Source organism: Lactuca virosa, chromosome 1 (genome assembly GCF_052849685.1).
Source record: "Lactuca virosa cultivar CGN04683 chromosome 1, Lactuca_virosa_CGN04683_v6, whole genome shotgun sequence".
NCBI classification, from domain to species: Eukaryota; Viridiplantae; Streptophyta; class Magnoliopsida; order Asterales; family Asteraceae; genus Lactuca; species Lactuca virosa.
This window is the reverse complement of record NC_136426.1, coordinates 129,271,140-129,287,391: the sequence shown is the minus strand read 5'-3', so window position 1 is coordinate 129,287,391 and position 16,252 is coordinate 129,271,140. Positions and strand designations below refer to the sequence as shown.

The window sequence follows — 16,252 nt, the reverse complement described above, 5'->3', positions numbered from 1 at the left end:
TCGTTTATCGACAATATCGTTTCCGAGAATCCACTCGCAATACATTTCAATGGGTTTTTGTCTTGTTTATCGACAGTATCGTTTCTGAGAATCCACTCGCAATACATGTCAATGGGTTTTTAGAGTACAACTGGTGAATACACAGTTCAAATAACACCTACAGGTTGCGAGCCTGCTAGTGTTCCACTGGACTGTCTAGAATAGTCTGTGGTTGTCATCCATACTCTGCTAGATGACGGGGCCAACACTTGGGTAAAAGGCTTCTCTCATGGTTCACCTCTCACCCTTATCTCATGGTCTATATCACCTCTCATCATTTTATTTTTTTGTTACACAGCAACTATTTCATCTACCCATGTTTTACCCAACACATTTTGTAGATATAAAATACATATACAGTTTACATCATTTAAAACATGTATAAAAATCTTTCACCCAGCATAGACGACAAGTATACAGACAATATGCACACATAGCATGTAATTTAAATTAAATACTTCATATCTGTGTGTAAGATGAAAGTAACTATGCACTCACCTGATAAGGTGGTGACTCGGTACTCGGACAGCTCTTCGTTTACTTAAAACAGCTTCTTTCGACAAAACCTAGTATCATTACCACTAGAGTTTAGTCTATGGTTCGACGAGACTAATTAATAGTCTAGCTATTATTACTATTATATAAGCGTTAAACAATACTTTTCACCTACTATGCACAGACAGGGGCCAGACATAAAACACCGGAGGGCAGGACCATTTTGGCATATAGCACTTCTGATCCAACAACCCTATGCGGCCCTTTAAACCAGATTCGCCGTACCGCGAGTAGTTAAAAAGATATTATAACGACACTTATATAACCCATAATAATAGCTCAAATAATTATTATAAGGTCTTAATAAAGATAGGGTAGGTGTAGCTTACTTACAGCGGGTTTTTCTCAAAACCGGGCTCCGCTGAAGCAGAGTTTCTGAGCCGAAGGCTCTTCTTTTTGGAGCCGTCGGGCGCTCCGGGGCTTCCGGCTCGTGCTAGGGGTTCCCTAGGCTTTTTGGGGGGTTTTAGGGCTTAGAGAGATGTTCTAGAGAGAGAGGAAGAAGTTGGAAGGTGTCAGGAATGAAGGGAACCCGACACCTCTATTTATAGGCTTCCTGGAGCGTCACCACGTCGTGGTGTTGCGTAGGCTCCAAGGTTTCGCCTGGTGCTGACACGTGGCATCGCACACAGGGTGGAAATCAGCCGATTTTCAAAAATTCATAACTTTCGCATACAAGCTCCGTTTTCGACGTTATTTATATCCATACGTAGGTAAAAATAAGATCTACAACTTTCATTTTGACTCAGTCGGCTAATTCTTGACCGATCTAAAATTTAACAGTAGGAGGAGATTATACTGTTAAATGACCGCGAAAATTCGTAACTCCTTTATACGGACTCCGTTTTCGTCTGTATTTTTACAGTTGAGTTCCTATTAATGAGATATTTAATTCCCATTTAGTTCTCGTAGGCCAAAAACCACTCGAACTAAAATTCGAGTTTCGGGTCGTGTACTATTATGCCAAATCTTAGAAAATTCATAACTTCCTCATACGAAGTCAGATTTGGGCGCTCTTTTTATGGATACTCTCGGTTTAACGTATACTACAACTTTGGTTTAGATTAATAAGGAAAAAATCACTCTATCATAAATTCACTATTTACGTCACACAGTGTCGTGCCGGTACCGTCGCGAAACTTCGACGGGCCATAACTTCTTCGTTATAACTCGGATTTAGGCGTTCTTTATATGTACGGAACCCTTGTGACATATACTATAACTTGGTTAAGATTATTCCTTCAAAATAATATTCCATAAAAAAGTCATTTTTGACGCTCATTGTCTCTAAATTGACTAGCCCATATCTACGGGCGTTACATGTCGGCCTTGGCCCCATTGGTATGGTGAGGAGACTCACCTCTTGTGAATGTCGAACTGAAAAGATAAGATCAGATAAGTCCCACTCTCTACTCCAACTCAACTGCCTATAGTCATTGTGTGATTGACTTGTCACAATCCCGAAATACCATAAATGCCCTCAAAGTCAACCCTGGTCAAAGTCAAGGTCAACAGTCTAGGTTGACCTCAACTCGTCGAGTTACCTGAGTAACTCGTCAACTCGCCGAGTTAACTGTGTAACTCGTCGAGTTCCTTTATGTCCAGAAGACCGAAACTCATGCAGACCGAAAACTCTAATCCTTCACCGAAATCACTCCGAATCTCGAAAACGGGTAAACCCTACCCGACTCGTCGAGTTGGCTAAGGAACTCGATGAGTCCCATTAGTCTTTTTTGTGTTCAGACGTTTTTAAGCTACCCCAAAGCTCCAAATTACAGATCTAGCCTCTTAGGGCATGGTTTCCACGTAAAGTTGCAAACTTTACGTGCATGCAAGCTCTTAAATGACAAAACCAAGCTAAGGGATGGGTTTAAGCCAAAAAGGAGGACCAATGCTTGATAAATTCAGTGACTTTATAACTCTAAGGACTTAGAGGAGTTCAGATTTGAAGTAACAACTTCAGATCATGGCCAATACCCGAAATAATCTACAAATGTACTAAAAATGACCTTAAACCTAAGAAAAAGGGGATCTAATGTTAGAATGGCCAAGGTAACAGCTTGTTACCTTCAAATGGAAGCCCAAACGATGTAGATGTTGGATCCACAAGCTCCTTCCCGTTCCAAGCTTCTCAACCTTCAAACTTCTTCAACAAGTTGCACCAAAACACTCACTTAGCCTCTCAAGCACAAGGAAGCAGCAAAGAACGGCTAGGGTTTCTTCTCTAGGTAATGAAGTGGTAAGGGAGGCCACAAGAGCCAGATTAAGTCCTTTTTATAGGGTGAAAACCCTAAAAATTAGGGTTTTTCTTTACAGCGCCTACTCATCGAGTCGGGGCCTTCCGACTCGTCGAGTAGGATCTAAATCTCGCGTCCTCATAAATGATCTCTACTCGACGAGTTGGAGCTCCCCAACTCGTCGAGTCCTAGAATAAAACCCTAAAACTTGGAAAAATTAGGCGATACCTGGAACGGGGGTTACATGATCCATGCATTACGATGAGCGTACTGCTACGTATGCCCAACGTACTCGTCAAAGGGACAAAAACTCTCATTAAGCACTTAATGCTTAAGACCAAATATCCAAACTCGGATCTAACCTCTAGAAAAGGTCTTAACCCATCAAGTTGCCAACTTTACTCCTTTACATGCCTTAATGGGACCCAAAACCCGTTTTTATCCATCTAAACTTATAATATGAACATCAACTTAAGAATGATTCATCAAAACCCATCAAGATGATATTTTTATGGTTCCTAATAACTACATAATGGATAAAGTTTCCAACTTTATCCATTAGAATGGTCCAACCAACCAAGATCTAGTCTTTAAGTCTCAAAGGGACCAAAAATGCATATTTTCTAACTTAGTCTATTACGTCCAAGTCTCAAGCTTTAAGATCTAAATCAATATGATGTTTTGATGGATAAAGTTTCCAACTTTATTGTAACGCTTGGTTTCTGGTATGAACTTATTTTTCCCAATTGTTTATATTTTCTTTGGGACACGGCGTGTTGGAATCCTGAACACGGCGTGTCGAGATTGTTGGATTAATGTCTAAGTCCATAACTATAATTGGTAAGACTTGACCCGACCCGACATGGTCCATTTGGGTTGCATGGCATCATGCATTTGGATAGACTATAATGAGAGAAATAACACTTAAGGTTGGTTAATATATTATAAGTTCTAATATATTAATAAGGTTATTTAATTAGTATTGATCAAGAATTAATTTGGAATTAACTAAGTGATCAAAAGGAGACTAATTAAATATATGGGTTGATTGTGTAAATCATTCATTCTTATATATGTAGGCTTGTGATCCAAGATTCCTTATGTTGGACTAAGTCCATGGGGTGACCCATGGATACTCCATGGAGGTTAAAATCCATTGAGCATAAGGAATGGGTAAAGTTATGCGTTACATGGTGTAACCCTAATAGCCACCATATAAAAGAATCCCATGGCTCAAGAAATCGTGCACTAATGTGTGAGTGTGAGGGCTAGACGATTTCAAGGAGTGTTCAAATTTCTCTCAAGTTATTCCAAGTGTATTTTGGTGTTGTGTGAACCATTTGAGGTGTCACACTTGGGGCACTAGGCACTCAAGCTTCATGAAGACATTCTACATCAAAGAGGTATGTATTCTATCTTGTTATATTTATTATTTTGTATGCTAGATTAGGATAATACCTTGGATGTTCATAATTGTATGTTAAATAGAGAAAACATAGATCCAAGGTATTTAGGGTTGCATGTACACTTAGGAGTGTTAGAATGCTCATAACCCAACAGTGGTATCAGAGCCTAGGCTTGTTTTCTTGTTATACTTGCAAAAGTAGCTGAAAAATCGAGTTGGATGCATATATTCGATTGATTTGGCTGGAATTGGACTAGGAACATTACCCTAAGATGTTTTTGGACTTATAAACTTGTTTTTGATGTGGTAATGTTCATGCTAATCCAATTTCTAAGATAATTGTCATAATTTCAAGATTTGTATTAGTTTGTATGTTCATGCTAATTTCTTGAAGATTGATGATTTGAATTATCTTGTTATTATGAGGTTCTTAGATTAATAGAAAAGTTGTGTGAAATAGTTGTTTTCAATCCATTTTAATCTAAGAGTTGATTCCAAAGTGTGTTTTTGTAACTTGTCCTCAAGTTATATGAAAAGTCACATTTAAGAATCATAAAACTCATAAAAGTTGGCAAAGGTTACAAAATGAAGAGTCTAGTTCTAATTAAATGGTTTTATGACTCCATAACTTGTCCTCAAGTTATGGAGGTTCAAGAGTCTCTTCATTAAATTAAAAAAAAAAGTGTAACCTTAATTAGTTCCATAAGTTACAATAAAAAAAAGTTATTTTTTTTTATTAATTAGTTTAAAGTCTTCCATAACTTGTCCTCAAGTTATGGAACTTGAGAGTTTTTTTTTTTTTTTTTTTTTTTTTTTTAATTAAAACTACTTTAAACTCATAAGTTATGGAATTAATTAGTTTTGAATAGTTTCAAAACTTGCCCTCAAGTTTTGGAATTTGAAAAGTTTTCACTTATGAATACTTTAATTCCAAGTTAGCCCTTAGAATTTTAAAAGTTAAAATTCAACCCTTATACTTTATAATATTATAAGTTAATAATATTTATATATATGTATAAGAGTAAAGTCAGTCTTACCGTTAGTAGGCCTCATTCACGAAGCCGGTCTATAAGGGGGGTATAAGGTTACTGCCTATAAAATGGCAGTTTAATGGGTGTCCACTCTCACCCACCGCTTCCTTGACTGGTGGAGGGTCGTTAGCCGAACGGGTAGGACAAGGACTATAATTCTCCTTTCATTAAAAGTATTAATGATAAATACTAAGTAACTAAACTCTTATTAATACCCAATCTTAGTTACTTAGGAAAATGTGAACTTGGTGCTAACCCATGAAATTACACTTTGCACTTTGCTTAAGTCGTTAGTGGAGCGTGTGTGGTTAACCGGCACACTAACCTGGACTTAACAAGGTAGACAAAGGGTAACTTAATATTTATCATAGTATCGGTGGAGCGTGTGTGGTTAACCGACACACTGATTAAGGGGAAATATTAAGGGTACCAAGTATATTTGCATGGGTATTCACACCTTGTTTTGTGATCCTCGGCATCCCAGTCACAAAACCTGAAGGGCACACTCGAGATTGAAACATGCCTTTGAACAGCTCAATGAATCTCAAAGATCTATGACTTTCAAATCCAATTAAAACCTAATAAATTATTTTGTTTTTCATGGTGGAAATTGGTGAATCGTCATTCACCTACCTTCAAATATTGACAAGTTCCTAAAAAGTTTAAGGTCACTCAAGCCCTATTGGCAAGGCAAGGTCTAGGTGTGATCACATCTTGGAGATATAGTCACATATTGACAAGCCGAGAGAGTTGGGTGTCAAAGTCTTGAGAAAGTTGGTGGCTCAACTACTTTCTAAGTCACATAGTGAGTTCTTTTGGGAATCCTGTGAAACAGACTAAGACAAGACCCTTAATGATCTTATCTATTTGCTAAGATCAACTTCCTAAAACGCTATGGACATTGACAATGATGACATTGGATATCCAGTAAAGCTCTCTCTTCCCAATGGAAAGGGATCGGCCATAGTCAACTCGGTTGAACCAATGGTAAAGAGAGAGGCGAAGTCTGAGATAGTCCCATTATCAAGGGTCCATAGGTAACTATTGCCAAAGGAAGGGGCATTGGTTACGAAGCTGCCAAATTTACCTAAGGATGTTAAAGTCAATAACTTTGGCTCTACTTCAGGTAAAGTCCATTGTCTAACTCTATTAAGTACATGCTGATTCTGATCGCGAAGATGGATTTCAATCGCATGGTTCGGTGATCAGAATTTTGGGCTATTACTTAAGAGTTATGATATTTATATTGCTTAGGAATAGATAACAACAAGGTTTTCATATGGATTGTAAGGATAAGTTTTTCCGCAAAGTTTTAAAATAAAAGAAAAACGTTTTGATTTTATTTATTTTAAGTATCCTTACAATGGCATTTGTGAAAAGTTGTTGCTTATAAGATTCCATTGATAGCATTATTGGAAAAATGGATTTGATTCTTTCGGTTGTGGTAGTGTCTAATATTACCAAATAAGGAAAGATTCTCATCACCCAAGGTTCAATTGGTCCGAAACTTGGAATCATGCAAGTTGTATAGTATGATGAATGAGAACTTTCAGCTTGGAAAATTAAGACTAATTCCTTATGTGAATAAGGAAAGGACTAAGGGATGGAGTACACATTCTTGTGCACTGGTCAAGTCCACCACAAAAGATCAAGAAGACTATTCGTCATGATTTACTTAAGTTCAGTAAATATGGTTATACTTATAAGTTTAAGTATAAGTCTGTAGCATTGGAGAAGTTTCAATGTGAGACAGAACGAATAAGAAGAATCAAAGAATGGCAGAAAGATAAAAGTTTCTCAAATCTGAAAAGATGGGAGAGTACTTTAGTATCATGTTTATGATCATCTTAATGATTAAGATACCATATCACAATTGGTCCTCTAAAGTCATCTTAGTGCATTCTTATGACTAAGAAGAGGAGTCATGAATTGTTGAAATGGTTAAATCAAAAAGATGAGTCATACTTCGTTCCAAAACAATTCTTAGAGTCATACTCCAAGATTGTAACTTGAGTGACATATCTTAAAGAGGGTTTCTTAACACTAGTCAAATGTAAGAGTAAAAGGTTATCTACTCTTGTACATTTGAAATTGGTAAGTTGTGATGTTTTGGATAAAACAGAGACCAACTTAGGCCAATTGTGTAAAGTGTTAGTCTTGATAAAGAATCTGCACTATCTCTTGAATATTTGACAAGGGAGTCTTATATGTCAAGAGGACAGTGGGAGTCTTAAAGCTCTTGAAAGTTTCAAGACTTAATCAAGAATAAAACCTAACGTCCTTCACTAGCACACGACTTGAGGTTTATAACCTATCGTGTTGAAATTTTTGTGCCTATTCAAGTTGGCTTTGCATAGGAGTTCTGAGAGTTCTCAATTGGTTGCACAACTACTTGGAAGCAATGGCAGGCACCTGAGCTGCCAAATGGCAAGAATTTAAGATTGCACAAGTTTAATCAATATGAGTTTGGATTTGTCACTAACCTTGTCTTGTGATTATGGTTTTGACAAATCCACATGGATAAGAACACATAAACTATTAAATCTAAGTGTCATAAGGTTTCTCTCCGATTCATGAAAATGATGGTGAGGAAACACTTTCACTAAGTAGATTTTAGCTAGATAGCAATTGTGATATTTGCATTCTCAAAGTCGTTAGTGGAGCGTGTGTGGTTTACCGGCACACTAACATGGACTTGTGAGAAGTGGCAAAGGTCTAAACAATTGAGACTATGATTACGGCATCCCTTTTCATAGTTCTAAAATTGTTTAGACACACATGTGAGCTATCTAAGAGAGGTGTATGATTTTGATAAAGTTTTATCAAAACAATCTAGTATCAGAAATCTGAACTTTGGTAAGAAAGTCAGCTGATTTCTGAGTACATGTCAAAGCTAGTGGGAGCATAAATGTTATGCTAATAATCATCATGTTAGTGGGAGCATGATAATTATGACAAAGGTTGCAAGTTAACAATGTTAATTATAGAAAACAAAAGTTTCAATTCGTGAGGTTGCAGGGGTTGAAAAAGTTGTTTTGCTATAATTAAGGGAGAGGAAATTATACTTCATTTCAATTCTAAAAGCTTAGATTGAGATTTTAATCGTATTTAGTCAAGGATATATATATGAATTTCATGTTGGAATGGATCAACATAAGGAAATTCTATATATGGGTCCATTATTTGCGTTCTAAAATTCGATTATGATTACGGCATCCCTTTTCATAATCTGAATTTTGAGAACTTGGCAAATTGAAATGGACATATTATAGCAAAAGACTGGTTTAGTCTTTATGTGAGACATCATGAATCGTGTCCCATATGCTTCGGATATAGGATCGATTACATGTGCTATATTCATCCTTTCTAAAATTTTCCAAATGCCTGGGGCATTATGAAGGGAAAAGGTCTAGAATTGGATATGACTAAAATGATTAAGCAATTGTCGAGGACAATCTAAGGTTTACCAAAGATTGGTTGCTCAAGGACAGTTGGAAGTATAATGTTAATTCTGGAAGGACCATATTGACATAATCTGTAAGGAGGCAACTCTTGTTCAGAAGTGATAGTCAAAATGGAATATGGAAATGTTTCAAAGTTAGAAATTATTCAATCTGTGTAAGATTAGGAAACTTAATGAAAGAAGGATGTTTCCAAGGAGCTGATCTCCTTTGGAATGCTCTGTAATGATTGTTGTCAAGTCTTTCTGACTTCGTGCATAATCATTAAGAGGATCAATGCATATAAGTTTAGAATCTAACAGATTTCAGTAAATGGCATGAATTTGGAATTCTTGCATTTGCAGTAAGGATTTGGGACTGTGAAAAGAGGATCATTGGAGTGATGTTCAATTGATCTATTTTACAAAGTAAGGATCATAGACAAACATAGAGTGCATACTTGGTGTATGACAAAGCTATTGTTTAAGAAAAACATAGTGTACATGCTTGGAGCATGAGACAACTATTGTTTTAAATTCAAGTATAAAGTTGATAAAACCGAAACAATGAATAATGAGTAATCAGTATTGTGATAAATAAAAGTGTTTATTTATATTCATAGGGTTTGATACCATATTTGATTCATTTATTCTTGTGTTTCACTTTGCATGTTTTGACTTCCAGAATAACTAAGTCGCTCTTCCTGAATGATTAAGTTATTCAAACCATCCACAGTCGGTCATATGTTGGAAGTAGATATGAATCAAGACTGTCATGGGTTGGTTTGTAGAGGTCCAAGTTGGTGGACAAAGTGGTGCTACAACACTCATGAGTGCTCATAAGTTCTGAGTATTGGATTCAACCCGCGCTCATTTGAATCACTTCATGGATTTTATCACGAGTGATCATGAGACGATAATATCTTATATTCTTCAAACCTAGAGATATGAGTTGTTACTATGAGTTGGTTATACATTGATTGCACGAAAACGCATTGGTAACTCGATGTTATAAAACGTGCCTTTGTGTATGATTCAACAAGTAGTAGAACAAGCCATATGAGTCGAAGTTTATCCATTCCTTTTACCTTCGGGATAAAAGCGATATCTGTAGGCCCCTCGATGATACATGTGAGTGCTTGGCCAAGCCAGGACTGATTTGATTTGTTCAATCAGTCAGTCATCATGAATCGGAAATCGGGAAACAACAAATGGACAGAGAGAATGATTGATAATCCATGTCTCAGTCCATATGATATCTAGAATGGAGGAATATATGATCCCTTATCTAATGGACAAGTCATTGACAAAGGTCAGAGTTCATCGACAAGGTCAGAGTTCGACAGAAGCTTTTGAGAGCTACGATTGCTGATCGGTTCCTGAAGTCATACGCAATAATAGTTTTAGACTTATCCAAGTGGGAGACTGTTGGATTAATGTCTAAGTCCATAACTATAATTGGTAAGACTTGACCCGACCCGGCATGGTCCATTTGGGTTGCATGGCATCATGCATTTGGATAGACTATAATGAGAGAAATAACACTTAAGGTTGGTTAATATATTATAAGTTCTAATATATTAATAAGGTTATTTAATTAGTATTGATCAAGAATTAATTTGGAATTAATTAAGTGATCAAAAGGAGACTAATTAAATATATGGGTTGATTGTGTAAATCATTCATTCTTATATATGTGGGCTTGTGATCCAAGATTCCTTATGTTGGACTAAGTCCATGGGGTGACCCATGGATACTCCATGGAGGTTAAAATCCATGGAGCATAAGGAATGGGTAAAGTTATGAGTTACATGGTGTAACCCTAATAGCCACCATATAAAAGAATCCCATGGCTCAAGAAATCGTGCACTAATGTGTGAGTGTGAGGGCTAGACGATTTCAAGGAGTGTTCAAGTTTCTCTCAAGTTATTCCAAGTGTATTTTGGTGTTGTGTGAACCATTTGAGGTGTCACACTTGGGGTACTAGGCACTCAAGCTTCATGAAGACATTCTACATCAAAGAGGTATGTATTCTATCTTGTTATATTTATTATTTTGTATGCTAGATTAGGATAATACCTTGGATGTTCATAATTGTATGTATAATAGAGAAAACATAGATCCAAGGTATTTAGGGTTGCATGTACACTTAGGAGTGTTAGAATGCTCATAACCCAACAGAGATAACTTTGGCCGTGGAGATTAATGAACCAACATGGCATGTTGGTATGTCTCAACTCGGCGTGTTGGCAGTTAGGAAGGAAACCCTAATTTTTAGGGTGTTGCACCCTATTTAAAGGCCTTAAGTCCCTTGGTTGGCCTCCTTACCAGCCTCCTCTATCTAGAAACCCTAAAATCGAGTATTTTCTTCCTTTGTTGAGTTTGTGTGCTTGTGGAGAACCTTGGGTGTTCATTTTTGATGCTTTTTGAAGGAGCTAAAGAAGCTAGGAGTTGCTTGGATTGAAGAAGAGGACTTGGATCCAGAACCACCATCTTATTTGCCAAGTTTTTGAGGTATCAAGTTCTCACCCAGCTTGTTAGTTGATTAGATCTCATCTTGGGTTAGATTGTATGCTTTTAGCCATGGATGGGTAGATGTTGGGGATTAGGACGTCCCAAATGCTTATTCTTTCAGATCTAAGGTCTACATGCACTCTTTTGGCATAAAGGTGCCAACTTTATGGACTTAAGGGCTTCATGTATTCATTAAGTCCTTCATTGAGTCCCTTTTGAGCATTTCAGCTTCTCCTAGTCATGCATGAGCGTAAAGTTGGAAACTTTGCGTGGCCTTTCAGCTTTAAGGGATCAGATCTGCATTTTGGGGTCTTTGATGATTAAGTGCTTAATGATTATGCCCTCACTTTTTTAAGCATAAGGTTTGGGTTTTAAACCCATTTCGGTGGTCCCTATGGGTAAATTCGGAAACTTTACCCTTCTAGATTTCATTTTGGTCAAGATCTGAGTTTTGGATCTCTCAGATTCGTTGAATACAACTTAATGCATTAAGTTGTTGGATTTTAAGTGAACACGGTGTGTTTGTTGGCAAACACGGCGTGTTGGCTTGGTTTTTCCTCGATCTGAAGTTGGTAAAGAAACACGACATGTTGAAGGATAACATGGCGTGTTGGGCCTTCAGGGACTTTTTGACCTTTGATTTTTATCTTTGACCAAGTTGACCTTTAAGGGGTTTTGAGGTGTTTTGAGTTGTATCTAAGGAACTATTTTGTTTTAGGGGTCGGGTATAGCTGATTTTTGGAGTTGAGACATATTCAGCTATCATTTAGCTTTCGAGGTGAGTTTCCTCACATGCTTTTGCAGGTCGAAGGCACCAATGTTAGCCCATGTTTATGCTTTGTTAGTATGCTAGTTGTCTTCGTGACTCTTGCATGCGTATGTGTTTATATGCTTATCGGGCTAGGGCCCGATGACCATTTGTATGATATGGATCTTTGTGATTATTGCATGTGTATGTGATTATTTGATATACCAGTTATATGCATGTTAGGCGGGGTCCGATCTATTTTCGAGCGGGGCCCAATGTCAGACGGGGTCCGATGTCAGGCGGGGCCTGATGATAGGGCGGGGACCGTTATATGATTATTGTATGTATGGTATGTGGTAGTTTGAGGAACTCGCTAAGCTTTGTCCTTATGGTTTTCAGTTTATGTTTCAGGTACTTCCGGTTCGAAGGGGAAGAGCTCGTATTGACTGCATCACACACACCAATGGGATTCCGCACTTGATATTTACTCTGATTTTGATAACATTTGATACATTGGTTTTGTTGAGATGTATGGGTGACATTGGAAATACTATTTTACTTATTATAAAAACAATTTCTTTAGACCATATTTTTTTGGATGTTACAAGTTGGTATCAGAGCCTTGGTTTGAGGGATTCGGGCACACTCTCAGGGTGTCTAAAATCAAACTAAGGATTTGGTAAAAAAATTTAAAAGATAAACATATTTAAGAAAAAGTTTTCTAAAATAAGAAAGGGTGTGGTGCGTGTAATCAGCCGAACTCAAGTAAGTTTTCCCAAAATACCCATACATGTTATGATATGTTTTGAATTGTGAATGTGAATTATGATCGCATGCTAGTTTAGGGCTAAGAATCTAGGAGAGATGTCTTTGTATGCCTGCTATATGAGCTTATAGATTTGCATGCTAGTACTAAACATTCGGTAATAGGATGGCCTGATTAGGTTATTCTTGGTTATGATTACTTGATGCTCGAATTCTCCTTGCTTTGTGCTTTTAGGAGTTATAACTAACTTCAGCTAACTGGTAAACAGATATGCTAAAGTTACATATTATGGGAAGTAAATAGTTTTAGAGGGTTAGGTTTTAACTCTATTGCGCAGCTCTTGTTTGAGTCCAACCGTTGTAGTGTGAGACCTTTCATTCAAAGAATTATCTAGTTTTTGGTAATATGTAACTGTATTCGTGGACTAGTTACAGGAAGTTAGCGGGAGCTCCTTCTGCAGCTGATGGCGGATAGCGGTGTGGAGTTTTCCCTAGGAAAACCTAGGATGAGATTTAGTGTTGGGAGCCTTATTTGTGAGAAGATTGTTGGATATAGAGTAACTTGGCTGAGTTAAGGCACTTCTTGAGGAAAGTACGGATAGATGTCGAAGGTAGTATGGGCTCGTACTACTGGAAGCAGAGGATTTGTACCCGATTCAAGGACGGCTACAATAAAGCCATGGAGCTTGTAGAGTTGTGATTTCCCCGATATATATATTTGATGCGTAATCTGATAGTTTGCATTGGTGTATTTTCAGTATGGTGGTATTGCGAGGCAGACCAGTTGGCAGTTCCGGTATTGGTGAGGGCTCCATCTCACGTTCTAGAGTCGGGCAACTTGATGACCAGACGAGGGAGTTCATCTCGTCTGAGATTACGCGCAATTTCCTTGAGCAGACTTCAGTGATTTTTGGCTCGGTCAAGAAGGGCATTCTGGAGATTCTTGATGAGAGGTTGAGCGCCTTTCGCGCTGAGATTGTGGCTTTGGTTGGGACGCGCTCTCTGGCTTTAAGAGAACTTCGGGCATGTGGAGCGCCATATTATCATGGGGCGAGGGATCCCATTGCGAGCAGCAGGTGTTTAGAAGATGTTGCTAACACATTTTGTACCAGCCGTTGTCCCGAGGGGGACAAGGTCAGACTAGCTTTCTGCCTCTTGAAGGATCGGGTATGTGATTGGTGAGAGGAGGTAGGCCATGCTATGGGAGATGATGTTGCTATTGATTCGATGACTTGGGGTGATTTCTCGACCAGGTTCCGAGTCGAGTTTGCACCGGTGATTGAGGTGCAGTAGTAGGCGCGAGAGTTCCAGGAATTCCGTCAGATACTGAGATGGTGGCTGAGATCACAGCTATGTTCAGGGAGAGGGCACTTCTGGTTCCGCAGTATGTGGCAGACTAGGAGATGATGAAATCCCGGTACCATGAGATGCTGAGGAGTGGTATTCGGCAGTTTGTTAGCCGATCCAGCTGCAAGACGCTGGAAGACATGATAGCCAGGGCTAGGGAGAGTGAGACAAGACAAAAATCTAAATTGCCACGGCGTGGGAATGATGACCACTTCATGGTATGTTCACAAAATGTTTTTCTTCAAAACTCTTCCTGTTATGTACCCCACACTTATTCAAAAATGCGGTTTCTAGGTTCTAGTCTTCTTATATCTCCCGACTATTCACAGTTAAGCTCATTCACTGCTTTACTTTCATTCAACACTACAAAATAAGATCAAAAACTAGAGAAACACATAATCATTTAGTTAAACAAAAAAAAAACAAAAAAAAAGAATTCAAAAAAGAAAGAAATTTCAAACTCTTAAAACATCGGGTTGCCTCCCGATAAGTGCTTTTTTTTAAGAGTTGTGAGTTGGACTCCTTCCCTTCTACGTTGCATCAGGTGGAAGTGTAACCTCCCCATTCTCCATCATATTGAGCCTTGTTCGTTTGTAAGAAACCCTTCTATTGAATGTCTTTTTCGAGCTCTCTTACATTGTTGGGTTGACATCTTATTTGTGCTTTCGCTTGGGTTCTTTCTTCATTACCATGGCTTTAGCTTTTGTCTTGTCTCTTTCTGGGTTTTTCTTGTCAGAATGGTGCTCATCATATTCTTCTTCTTTTTATTCAACTGTCTTTGTGACTTGATCTGGTAGCCTTGTAAAAGCAAACACCTCAAAAATCATAGGCATTGAAACTAGAGGTTTCAAATAATTCACTTCTTTTTCCAATTGCTCTTTGGGTAAAGGCTCCTCCCATTCTTCCCACTCTTATTCCTTCACGTGTTCAAATTCATCATGGTTATGGAACTTCGTCTTTTCTTGTTTCACCAGATTTGCATTGGCACGAGATGGGAAAGGGAGAGGTGGTCGATATGGCTTAATGACTGAAAAATCATAATTATTTTTTATCATCCACGATGTGGCCTATTGCCTCCACATCGTGGTGACTGATCAGAATCACGACACTCTTCTTCTTCTTTCGTTTTTATTTCGAGCGACTGATTAGACTGCTCTTCAAGGTCCTCCGTATGCACCAATTCATCTTCTTCTTATGAATTAACGGCCATGAATTGAGCGTTTTGGATTGACTCGATTTTTTGTGATGGTGAACCCGGTAGCTTTTCTTGTACAATCCTTGTTAATTGCCCAACTTGCATACATATACTTAAATTGGATTCTTTTTGTTCTCTAAGTATTGTGTCTGAAGCATCATGTCATTTTTTGCTAGCTCCCATGAATCCAAATAACATTGACTCGAGAGCAGATATTTTCTCCGATTGGACTTGTTTTATTTGGTAGAGATCATGCTTTAGTTGTTGAATTTCTTTTGTATCTCGACCTCTCTTGTACCTAACTCACAATCCCTTGTAGAATGGGGTCCTCCACAAGCTCCGCATCTATCTTGAATTGATCCTCCCATTTTTGTGATCTTTTCTTGCATTGCATCGAGCTTTGCAATAACTGCACTAATAGCATCTTGACCTCCATCTTTACTTGATTTTCCTTTGGTGACATCCTCCTTTGAGCTGTGATACTCTCTTGAATTCTTAGCGAATTCTTCAATCAAATATTTATTTGTTGTCATATCCTTCTTTGTCATAGGCCCTTGCGAGTCTATAAGTTGGCGAGTGCACACATTGACTCCATCATAAAATATTGAGATTTCTTGTTGCACATTGAAGTCATGTTGAGGGCAATGTTGTAACAATCTCTTGTAACGTTCCCAAGCTCCATATGGCGACTCTCTTTCTAATTGTTGAAAAATCTGGATGTTTCTTTTAAGCTTCACCACTTTTGAAGGAGGGGTAAATTGGTTGATGAACTCAGTCTTAAATTCAGCCCATGTCGTGATTGCTCCAAAGGGATGTGATTTTAGCCATTCTTTAGCTTCACCTTTCAATATGCCCGGTAAAATCCGAAGTTCCACCACATCATTACTCACATTTGGTGCATTAAAATAATGTGAAACCTCTACGACCTCTTCTATATGCTCATAGTCATCCTCGTGCTCCTTCCCATAAAAAGGTAGTTT

At 38.1% G+C, this 16,252-nt stretch overlaps 1 non-coding gene across 1 annotated transcript; it reads left to right on the top strand.

Moving 5' to 3' along the window:
* The first annotated feature begins 15,899 nt into the window (after nt 1-15,899).
* On the top strand, nt 15,900-16,006 carry LOC145151748 (small nucleolar RNA R71). Its single transcript, XR_013732305.1, has one exon. It is a non-coding gene; the product is annotated as a small nucleolar RNA R71 (small nucleolar RNA).
* Nucleotides 16,007-16,252: the final 246 nt, after the last annotated feature.